This window comes from Lonchura striata, chromosome 3, assembly GCF_050655825.1.
Source record: "Lonchura striata isolate lonStrDom1 chromosome 3, ASM5065582v1, whole genome shotgun sequence".
NCBI classification, from domain to species: Eukaryota; Metazoa; Chordata; class Aves; order Passeriformes; family Estrildidae; genus Lonchura; species Lonchura striata.
The window spans coordinates 50586256-50612268 of record NC_140705.1 but is presented as its reverse complement, the minus strand read 5'-3'; the positions used below and the strand labels follow the sequence as shown (position 1 = coordinate 50612268).

Genomic DNA, 26013 nt, shown 5'->3' with positions numbered 1-26013 from the left:
TTCAGACTTACTATTAAGTCATTATTTCAGACTATTCATAGGCACACTTTGGACGATGTCTTTGTATCTGCCCATCCTATATGAAGTCTGACTCTGCTGCTGAAGAAAAGCATGAGCTTGCTGAGCTTTTCTCAAAGTCAGCTGTGGAGGAGAAGGGAACAAGTAATATACTTAGGAAGAGTACAAAGTAGTTCAACTTTATTCTGTTTAGTCTTCTAAAAAACGCTCTGCATATAAAAGCGAATCAGGGTCACTGCTTCTGGGACAACTAAAAAAAAACCCATTTAAATCAAAGCAAGGAATCCTGCTTGACTTTACTGAATACTTTCTGGGCAGATGGGGTGTAAGAGACATAAAGAAAGTTCGGGGAGGAAGCAGACTCTGGTGGCTTCTCAGAGGCTACAATCCACTGATTTTTGCTTCAGGATTTCAACACCCATGAATTTAAGAATACACTAAAATGTCTGTATCCTGGGGAAAAAACAAAAAAACAAAAAACAATCAACTCTTTCATAGTGAAAACAAGCTAACAAAACAAAGTTCTTCTGTTCAGATGGGAGTAAATGGATGAGGCAGGCAGGTAGAAATCAGTAGCTTAAACTTCAGCATTGGTCATAACCATCTTCTTCCCCAAGCACATTTACAAGGCCACAGGGACAGGCTGGCATAGGTTTGAACTCTGGCACAGAATCAGTCAAGGTGTTGACTAGGTGTGAAACATGTTTTACACTTTTCTCATGCAAGAAGTCATTCAGTCCCTTGCCAATGACACTTGGTTTTGATGCATGTGGTTTAAAATTTTTTTTCCCATGTGTCTTTTTGCCTAAATGAAAATGTATCCACTGTCGTTGGCTCATTTCCTGCTCCTGCTCCCAGAAATTCCTCCACTTTATTTTGGACCCTGAATACAAGTTCTTTGAACTTGCTTGAGGCTGGAACTCTAGACAGTATTACTTATTCATTTGCTGAAGCAGAAAAAAACCCTTCATTTTTGCAATACTAAAATACCTCTAATACCAGCTAAGTGTTGGTTGGAATTCTGTTCTGCCTTCCTGCTAATTACTACTGTGGCTTCTTGCCAACCACCATTTTGAAGTCAAATATCAGCTTCCAGATGAACAGCAATGTGAAAGACAACAAAGAATCATTCTAAATAAAATATATGGCAGAATGAAAGGAAAGCAAACAATTTCTTGTGGAGACAGCTGTCTAAAAGTCCTGGCTAAGCAGCTGTCCTAGAAGACAAGGTAGGATTTTGTCAAAATGGGAGTTTGTCCAGATCTCAAAACCAGCACACTTTTCATTATGTCACCAAGGCTCTCTTGGTGGATAACAGCAGTGCTACCCTGCATTGCATGTAAGTCTCTGAGAGCAGGACAGGAGGAGGTGACTGGGAAAGAACCAGAAGTAGAGGATATATCAAGGCTGAAAACTCATTGTTATAAAATCACAGAATAATTCAGGTTGGAAAAGACCTCAGGTCATCTACTCCAACCTCCTACTCAAAGAAGAGTCAATAACTAATTCAGATCACACTTACCACAGATTTGTCCTTTCAGCTATTGAATATTTTCAAGGATAGAAATCCAAAACCTCTCTGTGCCAGGGTTTTACTGTCTTCATGAAGAAACAGCTCTTCCTTACCTCAGGTCTGAATCTGCTGTCATAGTCTCTTGCTCTCCTCATGTGCAACTCTGTAAAGAGACCAGCTCCACCTTCTCAGCAATATAGGAGAAGGCTGGTCATAGGTCCCCCAGGTGTTCTCCAAGCTGAACAGGAGCCTGTTCCTCATCATCTCCTTAAGTGCTCCTCCCTGACCAACTCCAGCTCCAGTTTATCAACATCCTTCTGGTAAGGCAGAAGCAAAACTGGACAGTCTTCCATACATGGTTTAATGAGTGCTGCCCAAGATGTTGTTATGCCTTCCTTGGTGAGTAAAGTTTAGTTTACTGTGGGCAATGCACAGAGCAGGGTAAGAGTTTTCAGGTTGAGCTGCTCACTCAACAGGTGTGAAAAAGATAGGGAACTATCCCCTGATACAGCAGGAATCTGTATTCTAAGAGTTTCCATGTTTTGGAAACTGGGCATGGTGACAGATTTCCATCTTGGCTGTGAGACATACAGAACAGAGCATGTGGTACTCCAAATCAGGCATCAAAAATCAGCTTTTTTATTCTCAATAGGGCTGGCACCGAGTCCGGTTTCCAGATGGTTTTCTGTTGCATGTTTCTCTTGCTTAGAGGAACACAGCAAAAGCAGAAGGGGAAGCCCTTCCCCACAAAGAAGGAAGGAATCAGAGAAACAAAAGTAAAAACATGAAGAATGAGTCAATAATTAGTAAATTACATCAATTTCCGTGTACCTTTTCTCCACTAAGGAACCAGCCATGGAAGCTCTCTCTTTTATGCCAAAAATTCAGTGTTTGATTGTGCTGTAGTAGCTTTGGCTGGCATTTTCCAATCTTATTTACACAGTTAGATGCAAAGCAACCCATTAAAACGCTTGTTATTTATTAATAAAAGTGATGCTTGAAAGGACAGATGCTCTTGTTTACCATCCTCTCAGATATCAGTCAGTTTTCATGTCATGCTCTACATTATATAAAGTCTGACTTCTTTTGTTCTTTATCTGCTTTTGATATTTAATTCAAACTGCTAGATGACTGCATTAGGGTCTGGTTTAGTTGTTTCCATTAAACAGCTCACTGGTTGCACATTAATTTTTTAACCTAATTAAAAGCCAATGGGAAATTTCAGTTTAAGCATTTGAATCCTGGAGTAGCTGTGGCTTCTAAAAGATGCCCAGCACAGCTGTAGGGCATGTACTTAATACAGTGGGGACATGACAAATTTGACCTAAAGGACTGCTAATTGCACTCACCTTCAACTATGTGTAGGTGTTCCATTTATGTGTGGTATTAGAGCCCACTTAATACCTAGCAAAAGACAACTCAAATACAATAGAGGATAATGTAAAATCAATAAACTGAAGCATACTATACAATCAAAAGTCATTTGAAATCCAAGCTGTAGCACTACACACCATTGTACTGCACAGCTCCACTACATACGAGCACTCGACTGCATGTCTGGTTTTCACAGCTACATCCTTTAAAAAAAACTCTTAAGCACTCAGTACAACTGGGGCCATAAATATTTATTTAATCTTATTTTCTAATATTGTCTTTCAAAATAGCAGTTGGAGGCTTAAGAGAGACTACCATGACACAAAAGGTCCAAGTGGTCAACTTTCTGTTCTTAACTCTGCAGAGTACTGAGCACTGCTGATGTCTACAGTTCTCTACCTCTGCTGGGGAGACATAAAAGCTATTTAGCAACTTAAAGGATAGAGCCCTATTAAAATTAAAGAAATGTGAAAGACTTCATCAGAAAGGTTTATTTAATTGGGAAATTTTCTGTTCTAACAGTAAGACTTTTCCCTGCTATCCAATCTGCAACAGATCGGGCTGTTCTTGTAGGGCTATTTTGCTGCTGTGGTCTTGAATCCAGGCCCTCTGAGGAGACCAACAGAGCAAAGATACAGCCAGTTATAAAAAACATGGTTCCCAGGATGTCATCCTGCCTAAGGGATCCATAGGATCCTGAGCCTGGGGCTTTTGGCTGCTGCTGAGAAACAGTAGCTGAGATATAGAGGAATTGGGGCAGGATGCACAATAGCCTCTAAATCTACTGCTCTTTCAGCTTTCGCCTCTTGATATTCAACCTGTCCTTATAATTTCCTCACTCTTTACCAACTTTTCTCTTTACCTTCCATCATACTGATGCAGAATTCAAGGTAATAAATAAGCATTGCAATCAATGACTTTTTTTGTGCCAACTACAACTTACTTGGCCTGAAGCAGAAATGCAGGCATCTACAGACTGTGGCAGGCAAAATGGCAAACTACCTTTGCACAGACATAAGCAGCATGTGGAAAGAGGGGCACCTGTGTCCCTAATCCTGAAGAACCTAAGGAACAAGTGTAGCACTGCTGCCAGCTGCACTGTAAAAAGGCAAATGTGTGGTTGCAGCACTAGGTTCCATGAAATGTAAGGTCAGCATGCAGCATTTTGAAGGGTAATGCATTTTTAATCCCTGGTCAGAGATTTGTCAAAGGCAGAGGAGGCATTTCAGGATTGCCACTGTCTGGAGTACAGCCACACAGATGCCAGTGTATCAGTAAAATACCTTTTTTCACACACCCTAGCAGAAGGCAGACACAAGCAGAGCCACATAGTCACAGCAGAGCTCCAACCTGCTTTATCTCCTGGCCTGAGACCAGAAAGAGCCACAGACTCAAATGGGGCTGGGGACGAAGTGTGGCTAAAATAATTTAATTTTTCCCATTATATTGTAGAGCCTATTGTGCCTCTTTGTCACACAGAAAAGGAGGGAGGGAATATCCCCCCAGACATCAGTATACAATCTTCTGTGGCTTGCAGTCACAAATCAGCAAATTCAGAGACAGACCTGTGTCTGAGCAAGGCCACATCTTATTTCCGTGCAGGTTATCATACTGCGCACTGGATTTTTAAAGCACAATTATAGCCTCTGACAGCCTACCTAGAGGAGTGGAGTGGTCACCATGGTAACACCTGCATCAAATGGCAGTGAACACCTGATACCAATCAATCTTGAAAACATCTTTTTAAAGAAACAGCTTCCTGGAAAACTGCAGATGGAGATTTCTTTCTGAAACTAAGAAGATGCTCTCTGTCACAAAAATGAAAGTTTTACTTTACCATCTTTTCATCTGACTCTCCCTCCATACAATCCTATTGTGTATAAGTTTATAAAAGTGATAAAAAATAGAAAAGGCAATGGTGCTGTGTTGAGAAGGGTGACAAACACTGTAGTACAGCTGGCATGTAAATGATACTTTGCATTTTTCCCCCAGAGCATGAACTGTGGCTTCTGAGAATATGTCCATGCTCTGGTTGCTAAAACAAAATAGAAATACCTACCGTAGTGCCCCCCTCACCTTCCCAGGACAATAGATTTCCCTCAAATGTTAAAATACCCTAGACATGTCATCAGCTTCTTTCTCCCTTTTTGCTTTCCAAAACTGCAATTTAATTTCATTGATTAGAGTTGTATTCCCTCATGGGGGTACAAGAAGAAAAATATATTTAAGGAAGTGATATTTGCACTCAGCTTGGCACTGTGGGTTTCTGAAGTACATTCTGCCACCAGCCCTCCAGACACATCCAGCAGCCAAAGAGCAGATGTAGTTGCTAAAGTCTCTGTGGTTTTTTTGGTGGGTTGTTTTTTTTCTTTCCAGCTCGGTTCCAGCCCAACAGCCATTGGGTTCTCTGTGCTGTGACTGCTTTTCTGCCTCTTTCATCAGTCTGCTGCCTCCTCTTATCCCAGTAAGGATAAACAATCTCAGAAAATACCTCACGCAAAAAGTTCAAGAGCCCCAGCAGTATTTCCAACATAGTATTGTTATTTCCTATTTAGTTCTATCTCAAGTTATTGCTATTTTCATTAATTGAAAGTCTGCTTCTTAATTTTCCTTTGAAAAAGGCTTTCTTTTCAGATGTCATCTTCCATTTCCTCTACATTCCCTTTTCCAAGTAATTCAGAGCTATAATCATCTGTTCTGATAGTGCCTCTCCTTTACTGAGTAAGATTTCAGAACAGGAGAGCCACTGAATCTGCAAATACCATAGACTGACAAAAGCTGGATATCCAACCACCATAGAACTGATAACAAATCTGCACAGAAACTCCTACAGCATCCTGGAGATGTGTGGAAAAACTGCCTGAGTCCAAGGAGGCAACGAGGCACGCTTTAAGCTCACTGAAGTCACTGGAACAGGCCCCCCCTCTGCCATGCCCTCCTCACTGCTGAGCAACCACAGCAGATTATGTGCACAGGAACTGCTGCCACGGGTGGTTTGAGCTCATATCTACACTGTACACAAAAGCTGATTAGGAAAATGCTTCAAACTTATTTCCAGAGTTCTGGTTATATCCAAAAGTAACTGCTTAAGTCATCAAATGGCCACTTAAAAAAATGATGTGATTATTGCTGTTCAAGAAGAGTGCTATCAGGATTTTTCTGAGAAAGAAAGTGCAGTAACTGGGTGGTTATTATATATATACACACACTCATCACTTTGCATGTATCCAACTGAAATGTCAAATTGTACTTGTTTAGCTCAGGCAGGTAAAAAAACCCAGTTGTCTCCTGTTTTAGTATAATACTGGCCTCTACCTACAGGTGTGTTTCAGCAGAAAAGCAAGGCATGTTGCTTTGAAGCTAGAAAAATAGAGGGAATTGATGATATGTAAAATTTTTGGCAGTTGTTCTCCGCCCTCAATATGTTATGCAAATTAACTCCCAGCAGCTGTACCAGGTATTTATACTGTCTGTGATGTTCTACAAGTCAGCACTAGCTGTCACGCAGTCTTGTTATATATGAGGAAGTCCAGCTTTAAATCTGCTTTCATAGTGTGGAAGTTGCATTTATTCAGCTGTGGTTCTGACGTGTGTCTCACAGTAAATGGCATTATTGCTCAACAGGGCAACAGACTCCAACAATAGAAATATAAAGCTCCAAAATCAAAATGAAGACATCTATAACAGTGCATTGGGTTTTAATCTGTGGCAGGGCCCAATTAAGATTTTCAATCCGCAATTGATTTTCAATTGATTTTCAATCAATAACAGAAGAGATCAATTGATTCCATTGATTTTGGCTGGGATCAGAAACCATACTTCAACTATGTCCAATATCTTTTGCAAAGGCAAGTGGCAAGGGAATATCAGGCAACTGCAAGAGAGTAGTTGCAGGATTTGCGAAAGCTCTTCTGGCTTCCTGTGCTTTATAAGCCTGTTAAACAATACTCAAAACCTGCCCTTCCCAAATTCTTGGTTTAAAGACAACATAATCTATGCAGTGGAACATACACATGCAGTCTACCCTCACTTGGAAAGAGCATTGTCGTCAATAAGTAATTAACTATGCACTTCAGCCTGGAAGTGAAACTTATACTTGCCACCACAAAATGATGATTCATTTGTTTCCCGTATCCATTTAAAAATGAAGGGTCAGCACAAAAAAATAGCAGTGAGGGTCAAAACTGCCATGAATATTTTCATTAGCTTCTCTATCAGGTCTACATAATGCTTTTGTTGACAGGAAGATCAGAAATCTTTCACCTCTATGCAGCCAACTCATCAATGCTGTAGGAGCTGTCAGTACTGCAAGTTTTGAAATAAATGCTAAACTGACACTTTCTGATAAGGCTGCTACTGTCCTTATGTGTATGAACTTCAAATACAAAATTCTAGATACTGGACATGGCATCTGCCTTTTAGGCTGGTGTTCATTTGTAGTGCTCCCTTATGAATACAATCTTTGTGTAGGCACATCTACACTGGGAGTCTTTTTTATCCCTTGATGCCGTGTAGTAGCAATAACTAATAAATGGCTTGCTAAAGAGTTATTTATACAAGTACAAACACAAACCCACTGGATTTAATAATATATTTTCTTTTTGCACTTGTGTAAGTTAGTAGTGAAATAAATACAACTTGGTAAAAATTTGGTCCATAAAGAGAAAACAGGATCAGAACAGCAGACCTTTCCAGCAAAACATGTCAGACAGTCTGCCTTTCAAGTTTCCCTTTCAGATTCATGGTTCCATTCCTGGCACCTATGGTAAAGGTTTTTTCCCCTAGTCCAGTCACAATTTCTGAGTTTCAGTACTACCACTCAGACACATCTGATGTCTTTTTTTTTCTCCTTCTTTTAGTGTCTCAAAAAGCAAAAGGCAAAGATAAAGTCTGGATTCTCTGACAGGGCTTTTCTTCACACTGTGATTAATGAGGTTAATGTGCCTAACTGAATTTTCACTCGCAAACATCAAAACCAACATTCCTCTGAAGCAGTGTAGAAGAAGGGCACAAATTCACCTCCTTGCTGATGGCAGCATGGCCTGAAATTGCTTAAAAATACACTTGGAGATAGACAGTCTATGCTACTCCTTGCATTTCCCTATGAAATCCTTTAGACATAAACCATTGACCAAGACAGGGACTAAGATTTGACTCAGCTGCACCAACACTCCAATAGGAATTTAGAAAGCAAGGGGAATACCCATGTCTCACTGGGATCATCTCCCTTACCTTTTAGATCTTTATCATTTTTTCATCCTTGTTCTCCACGTCAATCACCTAAAATTTGGTTCTAATCCAAGTTTGTTCTGTATGCTTTGTCTGTGTATCCAGTCATTGAATGAAACTTGCCACTGATTTTTGTCAAGATGCACCTTCCCAAATTCAGATTAAACCTGCTGCTGCTATTACCTTTGGCAGTGACTCCTTAAGTGACCTAAACCACTCATCTGTGAGTCTCCTAAGAGAGAATTCATGGTAACTGTGGCCTCATTCTGCCTTCAGCTTAGTTTTCATTTATGTTAGGAGCAGCCTCCTAAGTGCTGATTGCTACTAAAAGGCATTTTATGCCAGTTTTTGAGAGGCACAAGATTGCTGGCTGAACTCAGCTCAACTGCAGGGGAGGGACCAAATTTCAGCCTACACAAACCCTTCTCCTTCATGCTTCTTGTTTCCATTACTGTAATTACAGCATCTTATAGACTGTAAGAGGCAAACTTGCTCTTTCTTCTGAAATACACAAATATGGTACCAATTTAGATTGTGCACTGTGTGATTGTATTGATCTGTTTTCCCACTTCAGCGTGGTACCCAGTCTCTGGAGGATTTGAAGTAAAAAAAGGTGTCTAAGTTGAATAAAGATGGAATGTTAAGGTGGATTGAATACTTTATCCAACTCACATTTATGTAAATGGGAGCATTTTCAGGATCTCAAATGTAGGACAGGGGTCAAAGAGGGGGATTTTGTACTGGTTTGGACTAGCAGCAAGTAATTCTGCCTCCTGTGAAGCATCTTTGAAACCTGAGAGGATGCACAATGACTTAATCCTCCTCACACAGCCTCTGCTGAACATGAAAGATATTGGCAGGCATAATTTCCACATTGTAAACCCATATTTGAAGAGTTTATCTTTCAAAAAATGGATGGAGCTTATCAATTTGCACATTTTTGCAGTTCCGGTACACAGAAGGGCTCTACATCTGAACAGATACTGGAGGTTAATTCAATTTCTGAACCCATCATTACAACTATTAAGCTAAACAACTTATGCCATAAGCATCATCAGCAGTGACATATGTAAAATAATGACATTTCATGAATTCTTTTATCAATGTTTAAAAAGTCTATAGCTACTTGGTAGGTTATCTTACGCTTAAGCCAAATTTGCTTAGAGTGCAGTTCTTTCCTCTACCAGCAACTTGAATAAGGACATCCTCTTTCAGAAGAAATTTTACCGATGCAGGGAAAAAAACCCAAAACTTTTCACATACAGTGTTATTAATATTTATTGATAAGCATTTAAAACTTTAAGTCTGTTCTAAACATTCAGGAATGAGCAATAAATGAAGATTGTTTTGAGCAGCACATTTTTTTTTTTTTTAAACGGAACTGTCTGTATTAATGAGGCTTAATTAAGCAACATTTCCTTAACAGTCCTGACTGTAAGTACATACTGAATTACTTACTCATTTGCAGAACTGCTCGGTATCTGCACTTCTCATGTGGAATCTCTAAGAATTTAAGTTAAATGATAGAGTGTAAAAATTATCTGCTATAATATTAGGCTTTAAGTATTAATTACACAAGTTCAGATGTTTTGTTAACATACATTTTCTTCAGATCTTCAAATACAACGAGTAACTGTTCTCTTCAACAGAGCAGAGTTCCTGTTTCTTCTAGAGCTGTAAATGCTTCCTGTTTAATTATTTTCTTCTGGGACATCACAATGTAAACAATTGGTATAATCAATAGATAGGTTATCTGAGGGGTGTTCACTGCACATGCACCACTTCTTACCTACACTATTTATGTGTGTGCTGAATGCTTTTGCCTTCAAAACTGTTCAGCCTGCAATACCAATACATTGGCAACATCTCTACATACCTGAAGTGGACAAGAAAACAATGGCACCAGATGTGGTCAGGACAAGGAGAGAATCCCACCAGCTTGCAGAGGGTGATGATGAGACAACAGTAACATCCAAAAAAGAGGTGAAATGTGGCAGCAATGAGGCTTGGCTTTGGGAAGATTGTGCTATCATTCCAAATGTCCTGTCACTTGGCCAGGATGTCTGTCGGAAACCAACACTCTGCAAATTCATACACCTCCACAGATTTACGGATTGCTTTCTGTTACACATAATCTCACTATTTCAAATATTCACAGAATTAAGAGGCAACAAATAACAATTGTTTCCAAGACACCCGCTTGATGTCAGGAAGGTGGCTTCTGGGAGCAATTTCTGGATGTCTGTGGCAAATCTCCCCTGGATTTGAAAACTGCATTAAATCTAAAGAGTTGAGTGGGAGGTTCAGGAGGTAATCGATAATGTTGAGGAGGTGATAAAAAACCTGAAGAAAGAAAAATCTATCAAAAGCTATTAAAATATTATATCTTACACAAGTAGCCCATGAGCTTCTGAGCACAGGACACATATACAGAGACTATACAACAGGAAGCACCTTCATGTGTTCATAGTGCTTTCCCTTATTTTTGACCTCTTCCATCAACAAGACACTACAGAGTAGGTACCCACTTGATAAGAACCAGCTCAACTGTTCACAACTGCTCTGGACAAAAGCATAGGAACAAAAACTCCCCAAAAGAAATCCCCATTATGTCAGTTTTAATCAAAAGAACAAATTGCTTTCCATACCAAAAAGAAGTCCAAGTCATTTACTCAAAACCAGTTTCAGAAAATCTATTCCTTTATGTGACAAGGCAGAACATCAAATTTCTAACAACAAGAAGACTACAAAAATATTTTCAGTTTTGATTTGAGCCTCCAGATCTGGTGTGTAAGATAACCTCCAACTAGCCCCACAATAATCTCCTGCAAAGGGAAAGGACTACTCTTTCCTATGGCAAGAAGTCTACTGTGTCTGCTGATTTTCAAGAGGTAGAAAGCAGAGTTTGAAAGTGGAAAATTACAAGGGTATTTTGTGCTAATAAGACATCATCCTTCTGATGAAAATGGAAAAGGATCTTATTAACTGCTCATTCACTTTAGTTTTTTTTTTACTTCAAAGCAGCATTAGACAATGACAAAGCACTCTAAAGACTGAAAGAGCTCAATCAGAAAAGAATCTAATATTATCAATTTTATCTTCCTATTGAAATAGCGCTACCCTTTCACTTGGGCTAAACTCTGGTTGAATGGTAAAATGGAAGTTTCACAGTGCACAGAGATGAAAAATACAGATTTTTCCATACTGATAATCCTGTAAACCCAGCAACTCTGGGCTGGTGGCTGCAGAGGCAGCCCTGCAGTGCTGCCCTTCGAAAAGGGCACCAAAACAAATAACCAAATCTTGTAACAGTGCCCTTAAAAGCAAGGTGATGATGAGGAAATTTAAAAGCCAAAAGTCCCAAAGAATCAACACCTGCTTTCCTGTTTACAAAGACATCTCCAGAGACATCTCTGACATTGGGCAGTCAAGAGCAGGAGATGACAATTTATGTGATGGCTCTACCATTCATAAAGCCATCAGCAAAGATGTGAGAGCTGAAGTTAGCAGTTCCAACACTAAATCCCTCTTTAAAACCTATGATGAGAAAAAAAAGAGGTCAGAAGCCCAGACTGATCCCAGATGCAGGATGTGATCACTTGCCAATGCTTAAGTAAAGCAATCTGCTCTCACATGGGGGTTCTCTGAGGGCTGAATGGCATTTGGAGGTGAGGGGAAGGCAGTGCCAGGGAAGGCAATGAATCATATCTGATCCCTAAAGAGATGCAGAGGTACAGCGGAAGTGGAAAAGGGGCTTCTTCAGTCTTTATTCTTGCATTGTGCAGGCCAGACACAGCTGCAGCCCAAGGGGTTCCCTAGCACTTCTTGGAAAAACAACATCTCTGCAAAGAGCAGGAGAGGAAAAGCAGGAATCATTAAACCCCAGCCCTAACTTCTGCATACGCAATTATGGCTTCATTCAATAAACAGGATTTTTACAAGTGTTTTGCAATCCTCCCTGCAAGATTCCTTGCTGCTATCAGTAGGGGAATGCAATTTTACATGTCCTGAAAACACAATATTTATACCTGCATGTAGCAAATAACGAGAGTAAGATACTGATATCAGATAACTGATATTAAAGGCAGAACAATTAGCCTGAAGCCTGGATGAAAAGCCTCAAGAGAAGTGTCCTCAAACACTGCCTCCCTCTCTATTTTCATGTCCCATTGTCACTGCACCTTCTCCTGCCCTGCCTCCACACAGAGTCCTGCATGAGAATACCCATGTCTGTCAGCACAAGGGTATCCACCAGACAGGAACTGTAACTGCATTTATTAATGCTTCTTTTGACCTCACGGGCTGTGACTGACCACCTGATATTCCACTTCTGGTGTCACAGAGATCAAACCTGAAAAAAAACAATCAAAGAAAGCCTTGGCACGCGGGGTATCACATGGATGAGAACTGAAGGTCACCTGCAGACTCAGGTGACACCAAACATCAGGCAATGTGGTGCTGTTCTTGCTCTTCTCTCTGCTGTGTATGTACACCATGAAATGGTGGGAGACCACCTGTGCAGCTTTTAGCAGCCTGTAAGAGCACGTAGTTCTGATATTAATTCACCAGGTATTTTTCCTAGTCCATGTCTCTGTCAGGTATGCACAGCAACAACATTCCCTCTGTTCATTCCAGGAGCAATTTCTTCCCTTCACCTATAGTGAAGAAAAGGATGAATGCACTTTTGCTTATTCTGAACACAGTTCACATGTCAATGCTCTACATAAGCATATGGCCAGGTCACACATCAATTAATTAACCATGCAATTTTACAGTGACAAGCAGGCAGATCTATAGATTTTTTATTTGCCCTTGGTATGGAGGACATCGCCTAAAAAAAAGCAGGACCAGGGTACCACTGTGCTTCAGAGATCCATCTGAGAGGCTACTGTAGCCAGGCAGGATTTGTAACAGATGTTCTGATATACATCAGAAGCCAAATTTACCCTCATTTACCTTCAGCTTCCACAAGGCAGAGAGGTACCAACACAAAACTCTATCCTTCAAGTCCTGGGTGGGGCATTCCTTGGGTCTTGATAAGTTGTGGGTCTAAGCTGGCTAAAAATACCCTGTGAGGCAGGCAATTGTTCTTCCAAGAGCTGTTAAACAGTTCTTCTAAGGATGCACTGTTTCCAAACAAATGCATAAAACCCCCTTGAAACAGGAATAGGGCAGGATACATCTCACAGAAAGGAGGAGACACGTGGCATAGAGCCTTAAGATTCCCTATATTCAGCCAAGTTAACTTCAGAGTTTTATTCAGTATCATAAAAATATTCATGCATAGCAATTGAAGCACATCCATTCCCACTGAAGGATGTCCAGGCTCTACTGTCAAATTATCATACAGTGCTCTGAGTTTTTTCTATTTGTCCTTAGTAATGTTTTACTTCTCCAAAGAATCCTCAGGGCAGCAAGAAGGAGAGGAGAGACCAGGTATTTAGCAGAACTATCATGTCTGTTAGTAGCAAAAAAGTGACTCTGGCCCAAATACTGTCAGTCAGGGGTTTGTGCCTGACCCTCTTCCTGCCACATGCTCTTAGGATCTACCAGTTAACAAGTCCTACAGCATCCTTTCAGTTTTCATGGTCACTGAGTTTCACTTGTCTCTTCAGAGATCTGTACTTTGATCACATCTGGGAGTTGATTGTCATAATACTCGATATTTATATGAAAATTGTATCTATGTGAAGAAAAAGGAAGCAACTTCCTTTTACTCTCCTGAAATTTTGATCTTTCAGATACAGAACCAAAGGCTGAAAAACAGATATTGCAGATATTGCAGATATCAGATATTGCAAACTAACACAGATAAAATAACCTAATCAAAAGAGAGTGAGCTGCAGGTACACACGAAGTCTTTTACTAATGCAAGTGGCAATTTTATCTGAAATTGTAAACGACTATAAAAAGAAAAATCAAAGTCAGGATTTACTAATAGCCTTTCTGAGATTTCATGCAACAAGGAAATGTGCTGAGCCTACATATCCAGGTAAGCTGTATTTAGTAGAGGGTGGTTGCAGATTGCTTACAAAGTGACCCGAAATAGTTGAATCGACCTGGAGTCGGGCTGTAGGGAAAAACAAATTGAGTGAGAAAACATTGCCCAGTGTGTGCAGTGGCAGAACCCTTGCTTTGTGCAGCATGTCAGCACATGTTTCTAGGATCATAAACATTTCACAATTAATTTCTATTATCACATGGTAGGCACAGCTAAATCCAGGGCACATCACTCATTTGCCTCACTAGAGGACACAAATGGCTCAGCCTTTCAAGCAGCCTGCCTGGTGACACAGTTGTCTATTCTGTGCTTTGAAGGCTTCATCTCACGACTCTGAAGGTAATGTTTTCCCACTTTAGCTGGGGCAAGCTAGAGATTCATGAGAAAACCTGCCCCTACATCAAAGATCTCCAATGGAAGGATGGCCTCCAGCCACAAAAGAACATTTCCAATGCAGGATGCTCCACAACCATCCATGTCACCAAGCCACATGCTGGAGGGGATATTTCAGGTGCCACAGTCTAGACTGTGGCACAATACAACTCTGACAGCAAGATGTGGCTCATCATCAGGCTGAAGTAAAGCCTGAAGATAAGCAGAAATTGTGGCCACAAATAGTGACAAATCCAGGAAGCCGAGGTGGAGGTGTGAGGCCAAAGCCAGTGGTGTTTATATCCTTGGATAAGGTGGCACTTTCTATGTTGCCTGGAGGTACTGTGAGCCCACACATGTGGGCTTTGTTGAAGCTCATTCTGGATTAACTGGACAGCTGCCCTCACCACTCAGTCCCAGGTGAAAAAACCACAGTGTAGAAAAAAATCAGGGTTACATGGTAAAAATGTTTCTTCAAGATCAACTTATGAAAAATAAGAATGGCTTAAAAGAATTTCTGAATTAGAAGTAATCAATTCGTTGGTATAATAGAAAAGCTCTTTTGATCTGTTTGGCTTTTTTGTTTCTTGGTTTTGTTTTTTTTTTTTAATTTTGAACCATCCATCCCTCTAAAGCTCTGAACAATTCCTGCATTATCTCAGTAGGCACTGCTGATTCAAAGCAAGGATTAGTCACAAATCTGTGCCACCCCAGAGCCATTAAATCAGCAAGCTGGTGGATGGGAGAAGGGCATATGCATCTGATAACTAAGAAGACCTTTCCTACAGATATTCGTGTTTGATTACCAGTATCTTTTTTGGATATACAGTTTCAGCAGTACACTGTAACATCCCAGTTCTTCCTAAATTGTGGAGACAAAAATAAGACAATCTTTACCACACCAGAACAGTGTTGCTTATGCAGTGCAAAATCCTGCAAAATCACCGGAACAATTTTATTCTTTTGAATAACAAAGATACTTTAATAAACTCTATTAAACTCAAGCATCAGTACCAACCCCAGCATTAAATTGTTGAATACAGAGCACTTTTCCTATGGGAAATTTATGACCAAAGGAAATATTCTAGACTTGGTATTTTTATAGCATCCATTAATTTTTAAGTGGAGGATGGAGCTACCCAAGGCTTAAAATGGTATTCAAAGTGTCCTCTACCTTGAAGAAGAAAAGTAACCTGCATTGTAATACCATGCCACAGCCCCCAAAAGATGAGGTGACACTGGAGTACAACTGCTGTTACTGAAGTACATTCATTTAGTCAGCCACCATTCTCCTCAACAGACATCCTGCCTGTTTTGGTTACAAAACAAAACCATCTTGACCTTTTATCTCACTCATCTGCACAGTAGCATTGATGTCCATTGTCACAGTGTATAGACAGGGGTCCTCAAGCCCTTTGCATGTGTCACAGACCTTGCTCCCTGAGCTCTCACTGCTCTGTCACCTCAGCTCTGCTCCTCTCTCCCACTGGTGGCTGTCTTTCCCAAGGCTTCCAAGTAAACATCCTGTAAACTCAACACCCAAGACAAGAAGCACAGACAGTTCATGAGCTGTTTACCAGTAACTTATTACCAAGTGCAGCATGACCTGAGGGGGGGAAAAAAAAATTATCTATTATTTTTGTTCCTCTAATTTAGAAAATGAGGGCACAATTTTCTCCAGAAAGCAGATGCCACAGAATTATTAGTGAGTGCTTCCTGGTATTTTGTTCACAGTTTAAACATTCAAATTGGAGTTGCAATAAGTGTTTGCTGAAATTTTAGCACAGTCAAGCTCTATTTTTCTCTAGAGAAGTATAATTTCAGATGTTACAGTTCACCAACAAATTCTGAATACCATATTTGTTCAGAGTGGCATTTCTCCTAGGATCTACAACTCCAGAGCTACACTGAAACATAATTAACAATATAACACATCACTGCAGTGCCTCTGCATCTTCCACTTGCAAACAAACCAGTGCTAAACTCTGTCATATCCCAGCAGCACTGTCTTCTCAGCCTCCCTTCCTCTTCATCCTCCCCCTCTAAATTCAGAGACACAAATCTACAGAAAACATGCCAAGATACTTTCTGAAGAGATGTAAAAAGGAGAACAGCATCATATATATTCCTCACCCAAAATAAGCTTATGTGCCTTTTATACAGTCCATATGCTTATTTTCTTAACAATTTTTGAAACTCCCATGCTGATACCAGACACGAACAAGCCATAATATTCCTTCCTCAGTTTCAGGGCTATTACCCCCTGAGGATTTCGCTCCTCTGAACATTTCCAGAACATCTCCAGCCTCTCCCAAGTTCAGCAGTGACTGTGCTGGCACTGTGCAAACACAGCTCACAACACCACTGAGCTGTTTTTAGCTCCCATGCTGCCTAAGGCTGAGAATCTTCCCCCTCATCACATCCCATTTAGTGATGAGCCATCTATCCTCAAACTTCTGAATGCCACATTCTCACTTAGGAGATGGAGCCTTAGAAAGACACGCTCCAACAAAAGAGCATGTCTCTATGTGTTCTGCTGTCGAGGCCTTTGCCCCAAGACCAGAACAAGGTCTTACCCTGCACCACTTTTGCTCAGTTGTATAAATAGGCTGGACCTGCTGTCTTGCTGGAGCAGCTCAGAGTGGCACAGGAGGAGTGAAGCCAGATCCCCTTGCCAGCTCCTGGTAAGACATCTGAACAAATATCCCCATTTTGGGAACAGCTTAACTTCAGATGGGAATTACGTTCCACCTTTGAGGGGCTCCTGCTTTTCTAAGCCTGGGCTGCCTTCCCTGCCCCAGCCCCAGCCAGGGATCCGCTGCCATTCGCACATCAAATGTGACTCCTGTCAGATGGCAGCTCGGGCTGTCAGCCTCGCCTCTCCTCCTCCGTGGAGCGCTGACGCTGGAAAGCCTGAACCGGGAAACTGGGATTGCAGGAGACATCCTTTGCCCCGAGACAGCACTGCCAGCTCTTATCTCTGCTCTCCAGCTCTCAACCAGGAGTAGAGCAGTAACAAATGCACTCAATCCTACCCTGGAAGACAGCCGTACAGAAAGGCCTGGGCTAGAAATCCCAGCTTTTTGATGGCTATGATCAAATGCAACAGCACTGGGAAGAGAGGTGAGAGTGGGGCTGAGGAGGTACTGAGCCATTCAAATTAAAATTGACCTTTTTTAATTTGCTTTGATTCGCCTCTAATCTTACGTGCTTTTTCCTACATTCTGAAAAGGTACAGAAATGAGGCCAAGATACAGATAAAAAAAAAAAATTACCATTCCCTCTCAAAATATACGCCTAGAAAAAATTAGTATTTAATATTTATAGTAAGGATTAATCAAGCCATTAAGCCATAAAAAGCTTCATTAAAAAAAAAAAAAAGATGCATATCTAAATTTCATCTTTCAGATCTTCCAGAGTACTTATTTAATTTTAAGTAACAGAACTTCAGGTTCTAGGTTTTACAAAAATTTAAGAGCAAGCAACTTTTAAAATCATTAAGGTGTGAAGTTTTAATTGACTTTTTTGGTTGTCAGAATAATGAGGCAGATATAACTCCATGTGGATGTTCAGAATTGATCAGCTGGATAAATTTGTTCAGCGTTTTTCTATGTTCTGTAGACCACCAGCTGGTACTAAAGAGGTCTCCAGCTTTCTTCATTCTCCCTTTATATGACAAAATTTAACTCTCTACAATGGCTGGATTGTTAACCAGTCACTTAATTAACACAATGAATATACAGCTGAATGTCTCATTGCATCTCTTCAAGATAACTAAGTTTCTGTAACAACATTCAATTTCCATGCTGTGTGAATATTATAGTTGACTCAACCCAAGAAATTGCATCTCCTTAAACGAGATTACAGCAAGTAGGTTTCCATTTAGAATTATTTTAATAGTCAGTAAAGCCAAATGAATCAGTATAATAATAATAATAGCATCATAATAATCTTAATTTTTTTTCTAGCTTAAAAACTTGCTAGAACAGAACACACAGTCTCTTGGGAAATCTGTTTGAGAAACACACCATCCAATTTATTCTGTTTTACTTTGGAGTGTTACTTCCAGTTACCTGTAACTAATGAGAATCCAGAAGGAGAGAAGGAACATAAAAGTGAGTTACTCATTAATAAAAGGAACTGTGTGGACAGCATGTACTTTCTCTTCAAACTATAAATAATAAAACTACCAATTCAGAAGAGAAAAAGCATTGCCTGTCTTTTCAGTGATACTTTTTCCTAAAAGCATCATGCCTTATGATAAACACCTTCTATGTTCAAGTGGAGGCCTTCCAATCACACCAATAATAGGTTGTTTCCATGAGAAGCTGGCTGAGAATTATTTTTATTCAATTTATTCCTTCCACAATTGTAGCTTTTCCAGCAAACAAATGCAAGTTCACAGAGAATGAAAACAAATATTCCTCCAACCCTCACACACTCACCTTTTTAATCTTTTTTAAGCTCTCTGAGGTAAACAGCAAGCACTTTTAGTGACAGTTTCTGAGTAATGATGGGGAAGAGAGGGGAAGTGGTTGAAAGTACCACTGGCTTCTTAATGCCAACTCTTTTATGTTACTCAGGGAACACATGTTCAATCACTGCTTATGAAACAGCTTTGACAACATGGAGAGGAGCTTTTTGCTTGATGTTTGCTTAAATGAAACTCCATCTATTGTAGAAGCAATTGCTTATAGTTTACTTTTTGGTGTGGTTCTTTAGTATTTTTTTCTGTTAAACAGAAGCAACTCACAGTCTTAATAATAGATTAGTCAGTGGCTGTCTTCTCTGGAGGCTTTGTCACCAAGAGGTTTCACTGCAATCCAGCTCTTCCAAGAAGAAATTTATAGAAAATATCAGAAGAGTGGTAACAACAGAATTTCTAACACCTGACCTTTCCAAGAAGAAAAACAAGCAAGACACATTAGAAGACGCCATCACCACTTAGGGACCTTTCTTTTAAAGGTTGCACATGATTCCTACTTCCAAGAAAGCAGTAGGCTGTTTCATTTTTGAACACAGAACATAACTATCACATTAAAGCTTTAGCAAAACATGTTTACAGAAGTCCCTGCATTTTTATTATACTGTATTGTGCCTTGGAGAAAGCTTTTCTTAAGTGAACAAAAGCTGCAGCAGACTGAATTAGAGTTGAAGCCTAAAACAGATCACATGTTGTACACTTAGAAATTGTTTTACAACACTGAATTTAACCTAATCTAAGGCAAACTGTATTAGCAAGATATTTTAAGACAGGGAATGCAAACCACTGTGCATCTATTTGTTATTTCTTATTAAAGGTACAGTCAACCGGCCTTTTTTCAGTCTGTTAAATAAGATTCCTCTTCCCTGTTATGTTTTTCATGCACAGATGGTGAAAAAAGTCTTCACAACAACTTTTTGGAGGTTCAGCTTTGAGCTTGGAATGACAGGGCCACAGGACAGCTCAGGCTGGATGGGGCTCAGGAGTCCCTGGTCCAGCACCAAGGTCAGATGAGGCTGATCACTGCTGTGCTCCCTTGGGGCTGGAACTCCCCAGAGCAGAACTGGCACAGCCACTGTGGGCAGCCCACACCTCTTCCTCCTTGGACTCTTTTCCTTGTGCACCATCTGAACCTCTCTGGCTTGGTCCAGATGATGCCCCCTGTATCTTTGGCTCTCTCTTTTTGACCACTTCCCTTCCCATGGTACCAGGGGCTGCTGTCAGCACCTTCAGAGCCATTTTCTTCCTGACTGCGCCAGCCAATCCCTCAGCCTCTCCTCATGGGGCAACTGCTCCAGCCATGAGCATCATGCTTTTGATACTCTAGAAAATGGCTCCTTCCCTGGAGGAGAGTGCATCCTGGCAAGGAAACAAGAAAGGTGAACTACACTGACACACTCCACAGCATTATCTGACTCCCTGGAACCACAAGCCTGTGTCCAAGCCCGGCTCTGCTACAAGCAAGATTGAAGCTAAATCAGCATCTTCTCATCACAAGTTGTCTCTGTGGCAGCATCCCATCCATCTTCTGGAAGAAATGGCAACAATTGCAGAGCTCTGCCCTGCTCCTCAGTTCCAGGTTGCCTTTCCTTTTTTTTTTTTTTTTTTTTTTCCCAGAGCAGCTTATAAAGCCAGTCCTCAAAATTTCTATTCATACAAACAGCAGAAAAACTTCAGCACTCCCACAGTATTGTGGACTTAAATCAAGATGAAGTGCCATATGATCACTTAACACTTTTTGTGTCATCTGCCAAAGCAAACAATGCTATTCACAACTGCCTAAGCCCTGAGAAATACGTATACTTCAGGCAAACTGTATTCTTCTACTTGGTACTATGGGGGAAATTCTAATTCAAACACTGTTTTCAGAACTGCTTGTCCGCTCACAGACAGAATTTCTAGGCATCATCTTCTCAGCTTCTGTTTCCTTTTGTCTTTTTACCCAACCAAATCTCGTCCACAACAGACGGAAGAGACATACCAAGGTCTCCACATATATACTTCTAGGACAAATTATACCAACACTATTTAATGGAAACCCTCTTAATTAAGGACTATAAAATCCACCTTTGTAGATAAAACTGCTTATGAAAAAGCATACCATGTATTGCCCAGGAACTAAAGCTATTTTTGATGAGACATAGGAAGGGTACAGAATCATCTCAATGACAATCTCTATGTTATCACTCTGTGAAATACCAGAGAGCACTTTCATCAGTTAGTATGAAATATTTAAGAGCTGCCAATGCCTCTGCATCTGTCTGAGCAAGGCCAAGGTACCTTGTAATAAAGAAGATACAAAATATTGATGGGTCAAGGCGCTCAGCTAAAGGATACAAATGACACAAGATTCCAAAGTAGGCAAAACAAACTTTAAAAGCGATGTTGAACCTGAGCAAAGGGCAGTACTTTATACAGACAGAATACCAAGTTGTGTGGTGTTGAATGCTGCACATCTTCCAAGGGCATTTCAACAATTCCAAAGCTGCATTACTAATCACAGTTCCAGGTTGCTCAGGAGCCTATGGACAAACTTCTGCATTTCCAACCTTTGCAATTGAAAAAGGCTAAAATAAATGGCTACCCATTTGTCCATGGGGGCTGGAAAGCTGTTCTACCTCAGCAGGTGTTCAGAACTGCAAGCATGAACATCACTGTGTACTGTAAACCCAGTTCACCTTCCTCTGTTGGATGGAATATGTGGGCAGGATGGGGAAAGACAACAGAGATAGTTTTGCTATTATTATATATGTAGTAAATGATGCTAAATCTGTAGATTAAAAGAAGAAGCAAGAAAAGGAAAAAAGCAAGTGCTCCCTGATCCGCAGCTGTTTTTCTGGGATCTTCCTAGGGACGCAGAAAATGGAATATTTTTGATTCAGAGCTGCATCCTTGCAGCACAACCCAGCACAGAAACTGCCTCTGCCTCTGGGTTCAGCATGGAAAGATGTCACATACCAAAGCAAAGACATGCAGAAAACCTCTGCTGCATATATTCAGTGCTTTTTGTGCTCTGGGAAGCCAGCTGAAATCCTTCTGTCAAAATATTTCAGCCTGGGTGCACCTGGCCAGAGCTCCACACCCCAAGACTGCTCAAGGTCTGTCTCAGAGCAAACCTGACCCCAGTCAAATCATCACCTCCCTTTGCTGACAGTGTCTTTTTTGGCTGTAGTCAGATGCGCTGCCTCAGCCACAGCTAAACCCTGTGAAGGACTCCTGCTGCCAGCCCACCCCAGCCCTCCCCCTGCTCTCTGGGCAGAGGCCACGCTCCCTCTCTGCAGTATGTGACTGTCCTTCTCTGCCCTGCCAAGGTAAGGGCACACGTTTAATGTCCTACCCAATCTTTCACCACAGCACAAGTTAAACACTTCCACTGGCAGGGTTTTCAGATCCATCCCTTGGATGCATTTGAACTGAAGCAGACTGGGTAGCACCTACCTACAATGCTACTTCCCACGGTGCTGGGAGCGATGCAACCACTGGTGAGAAACTGCTGTGGGAGTTGTCTCTGACACCAGCTGGGAGGCACCCAGCCCAGGCTGCGGGGTGGCAGCCACCTGGAGCACAGGGAGAGCCATGTGGGGCTGCCAGGAGGCCAGGTCCTTGCAGCAGGGAAGGATGCTTGGCTCCATCCAAGTGCAAGAGGATGAGGCAGGGCATGACCCCATATAAGGATTTGTGCTTGTTCCCAGAAAAAAAGACATCACTGTGTACTTCGTCTGTCCTCTTGCTAATATCAAACAAGAGAATAAAGTCAAATGGAATTGCTATACAAGTGTATACAAGAATGAATGAAGGCTTTAATGTATATAAATGACTTAAAAGATATAGAGGAGAGCTTTGTGCAATGTAAATGCAGAAAAATATTTTCAAAGAAATCAACATTATGCAGTGAGCACTTTATTATTTATATATGTACATTCATGCCCAGAGACCAAGGCCAGCTGATACAATTTCTACAAAAACTAGCAAATCAACTTAATACATTATAAAATCTTTCTAAAGAAAAAAAAAAATCAACCAAATCCAACCACCTCAAAAAAACCTACCCACAGTAATTTTATAGGGAGATAATGAAAGAGAAAAGACACACAAGTATTGTGATGCTATTAATGTTGGCAAGACAAGAAAGGAGAAAATGGGCAATTACCCGTAAACACAGCTCCTCAGCTGTGTAACAGAACAAATAATCAGAACAAAAACCACCACCTAAAAGTCAATAAAAGCACATGTATTCATAAAGGTCTTGCTAGATAAACTCTCAACACCTTTTCATATTTCTCCTCCATTATCCTTCTCATGACATGGGGAAAATGTTACAGCATCCCGCTGTGCAGAAAAAGCAGAAGAGGACGTTCAGACGTAGCCTTAACCAGAAGAAACAGCAGTGGCAGTAGGAAGCAAATTAAAGTCAAATCAAAAACTTGTAAGCAATTGAGAGAAACTGATTATGTAAGAAGGTAGGTTTTATTGTGACCACAGTAATCAAGTGTTTGCACTGAGTCAAGAAAACAAAGAAAATTATTGCACCACTGGCTAAGAAGCATTAAGTTATGGACCAGGAAAGCAACACATCAGCTTATGAAGTTGAGGAATGACAGTTTGTATTCATAGTTCATTATCAGAAACATCTCAGACTATTGAGCTTATTTTGAGAGGGCTATGGAGAAAAAAAAATAACTATCAAAACTTCCAATACTGTGCTTTGCCATGGAGCAAAGAAATTGAAAAATATAATCACCAAGCCTTGAGCAGCAGAAGTTATAAAGCTCAGCATCGTATGTAGCACCCGCACAAATTTTCAGATATCTATTAAGTTGAATGCTTGCTACAGTGCTTCCTTCAGTGAGGGCATCAACTGCATCTCCCTCATCTCCCTGGCCAGAAGCCTTGAGGTTTGTAAAATTTCATCACTTTGAAATCTTCTCTCATCTGTTTATATTGGCAGAAATTAATCCCCAAGGGTAAAAAAAATACACCAAGGCAATGAGGGGAGCTATCAGTCAGACAGCATTATTATTATTTCAGCTTCATCTCCTTAGGAAACCAGGCTGAAATTAATATAGTCAGGGCAGAAGGGAAGAAATAACAAACATAAATCTAAAATGGGAAAAACTTCTAAAACCAGATTTTTTAAGCCAAGTACAGAAGACATTATTTCACGTGAAGAAAGCCAGATTTGGGAGATTTTCACAAACAGATCACCATTTCTGACTTTCTAGGATTTCTGCTAAGCCACACTCTTAGGCTGCAATGAAAATCTGGATGATCCCCTCATAAAAACGCAAACACCAGAATCTTAATCCATTCTAACACAGATGTTTGACTGTCTAAATACTTCTACCAGACAAGATCACTTGGATTTATTTTTGTAATTCTCCCCTTTCAGTGGTGGGGTTGATCCCATGGGTCTGATTGGCCAGTCCAGATGCCACAGAGTGCAAAAAATCAATCCAACATCCTGAACTGTTCCACTGCTCACAAAACTATTTGAGAGAACGAGGTGCGCCCTAGGGAGAAGCTGCAATGCACAGAGGCTCTTTGGACACCAAGAAGTGGAGAGAACACACCAATTTCACTCACTTTCCCTGCAAAGCCATTCAAAAGGAAGGTACACCCAGAGAATTGAGTGTGGTCCTGAGGCATCTTCACCAGGAGGAGAAATCAACAAATCCCAGCAAAAAGGCCAGCAGGAGTTCAGGGAAAGTATGATCTTGAGCTGGTGGTGATAAATACACAAATGATTCCTCATAGATTTTCCACCTCAGGTTTTAGAAACTGAAGGAAACAGTGACATTCTGAAAGGCTCATTAAAAGCCCTCCTCAGTATACTAACAGAAAATATTATTTGTTAACAGGATAGTCAGATGGACACAAGAGAACAGTTTTGCACTTTCAGACAGATTAACAATATGACCTGAGTTTCTCTGCATTTCATGATTTGCATCAATATTTTTAAAATTTGTAGCGAAGTTCATGCATATTTTCATAGCATACTGATGTGTTATGCTGTTTTACCTTAATTTGTAACTGTCACAACACATCTAATTAAAAAAAAAAAAAAAAAAAAAAAAGAGACTGGTCTCTGTTCCAACAGGATGTATTACAAAGGTACAGAACTAAATCTCCACTCTAACAGAACACTAAAGTGTGTGCTTTTAGAAGTTATGTGATTATTTATAGTTAAGTTTCAAATTACCTTACTTAAATTTCTAAGTATTTGCTATCAAACACAATGTAATATTTCAAAACCATCATGGTATGCACATTCAAGATCAAAACTGCAAAGAGAATTTTGTAAGTTGAAATAAAAATCTCGATAACTCAAACCATTCTCATCCCTGTGACTTCTTCAGTCAGAAAAGGTAAACAAAGTGTCATTGTCTTTCCTTCAGCTGTTTTTAAGATCTCTGTTTTGATAGAATTTTTCATAATGAATTCTTTTTCCTAGATATAGAAGGTGATGAAGTTATACTGTGTAAGACAATATGCCATGTGTATTTCCACATTAACCAATCCTAACCACAATGCCCCCAAAGGTACACAGTAATTTTATCCATTGCTTCAGGAATTTTTAATACTCTTTTACTTCTCTCTTTGCTGAAAACGCTTGCCTGCTCTGCAGAGTCCACAAATAACTTCAACAACTGCTAAGAAGCATCATTTATAACTGGATAAAGGAACAATTCTCCTGCTGCCAAGATTCTCTGGCAATCAGAAAAAAAAATCCTGCCTCGCATGTGATCTAAGTACAAGGACATTCCTTGCAAACACACAAAGCTGAAAGTCAGTGATGTATTTTATCTGGTTCTCTAGAAAAATACTTTACATCCACAAGCTGAATGTTAGTTGTTCATTATCTTGTCCGTGCAACTTAAATTATGGACGTCATGCACAAGGGTTATGTTTCAAATAGATGTTGTAATATACCTAAGCAATAAATTACTCTCTAGACTCCGTGTTGTCACCACTGATTAATTTGACTATATAAACATAATTTCAGGAAGGAGACGTGCTTAAAAA

General features: G+C 40.3%; 1 protein-coding gene across 4 annotated transcripts in view; it reads right to left on the bottom strand.

Moving 5' to 3' along the window:
- The window catches only part of PKIB (cAMP-dependent protein kinase inhibitor beta), a 53327-nt gene that overhangs the window by 26165 nt on the left and 1149 nt on the right, over positions 1 to 26013 (bottom strand). The window contains exon 1 of one of the 4 annotated variants that reach the window (XM_085575105.1): positions 1 to 26013. This exon is cut by the window's left edge and continues 5869 nt beyond it. The exons of the other annotated variants lie outside the window; for them this stretch is intronic. The gene's annotated coding sequence lies outside the window, so the exon portion shown is untranslated. 4 annotated transcript variants of the gene reach the window in all.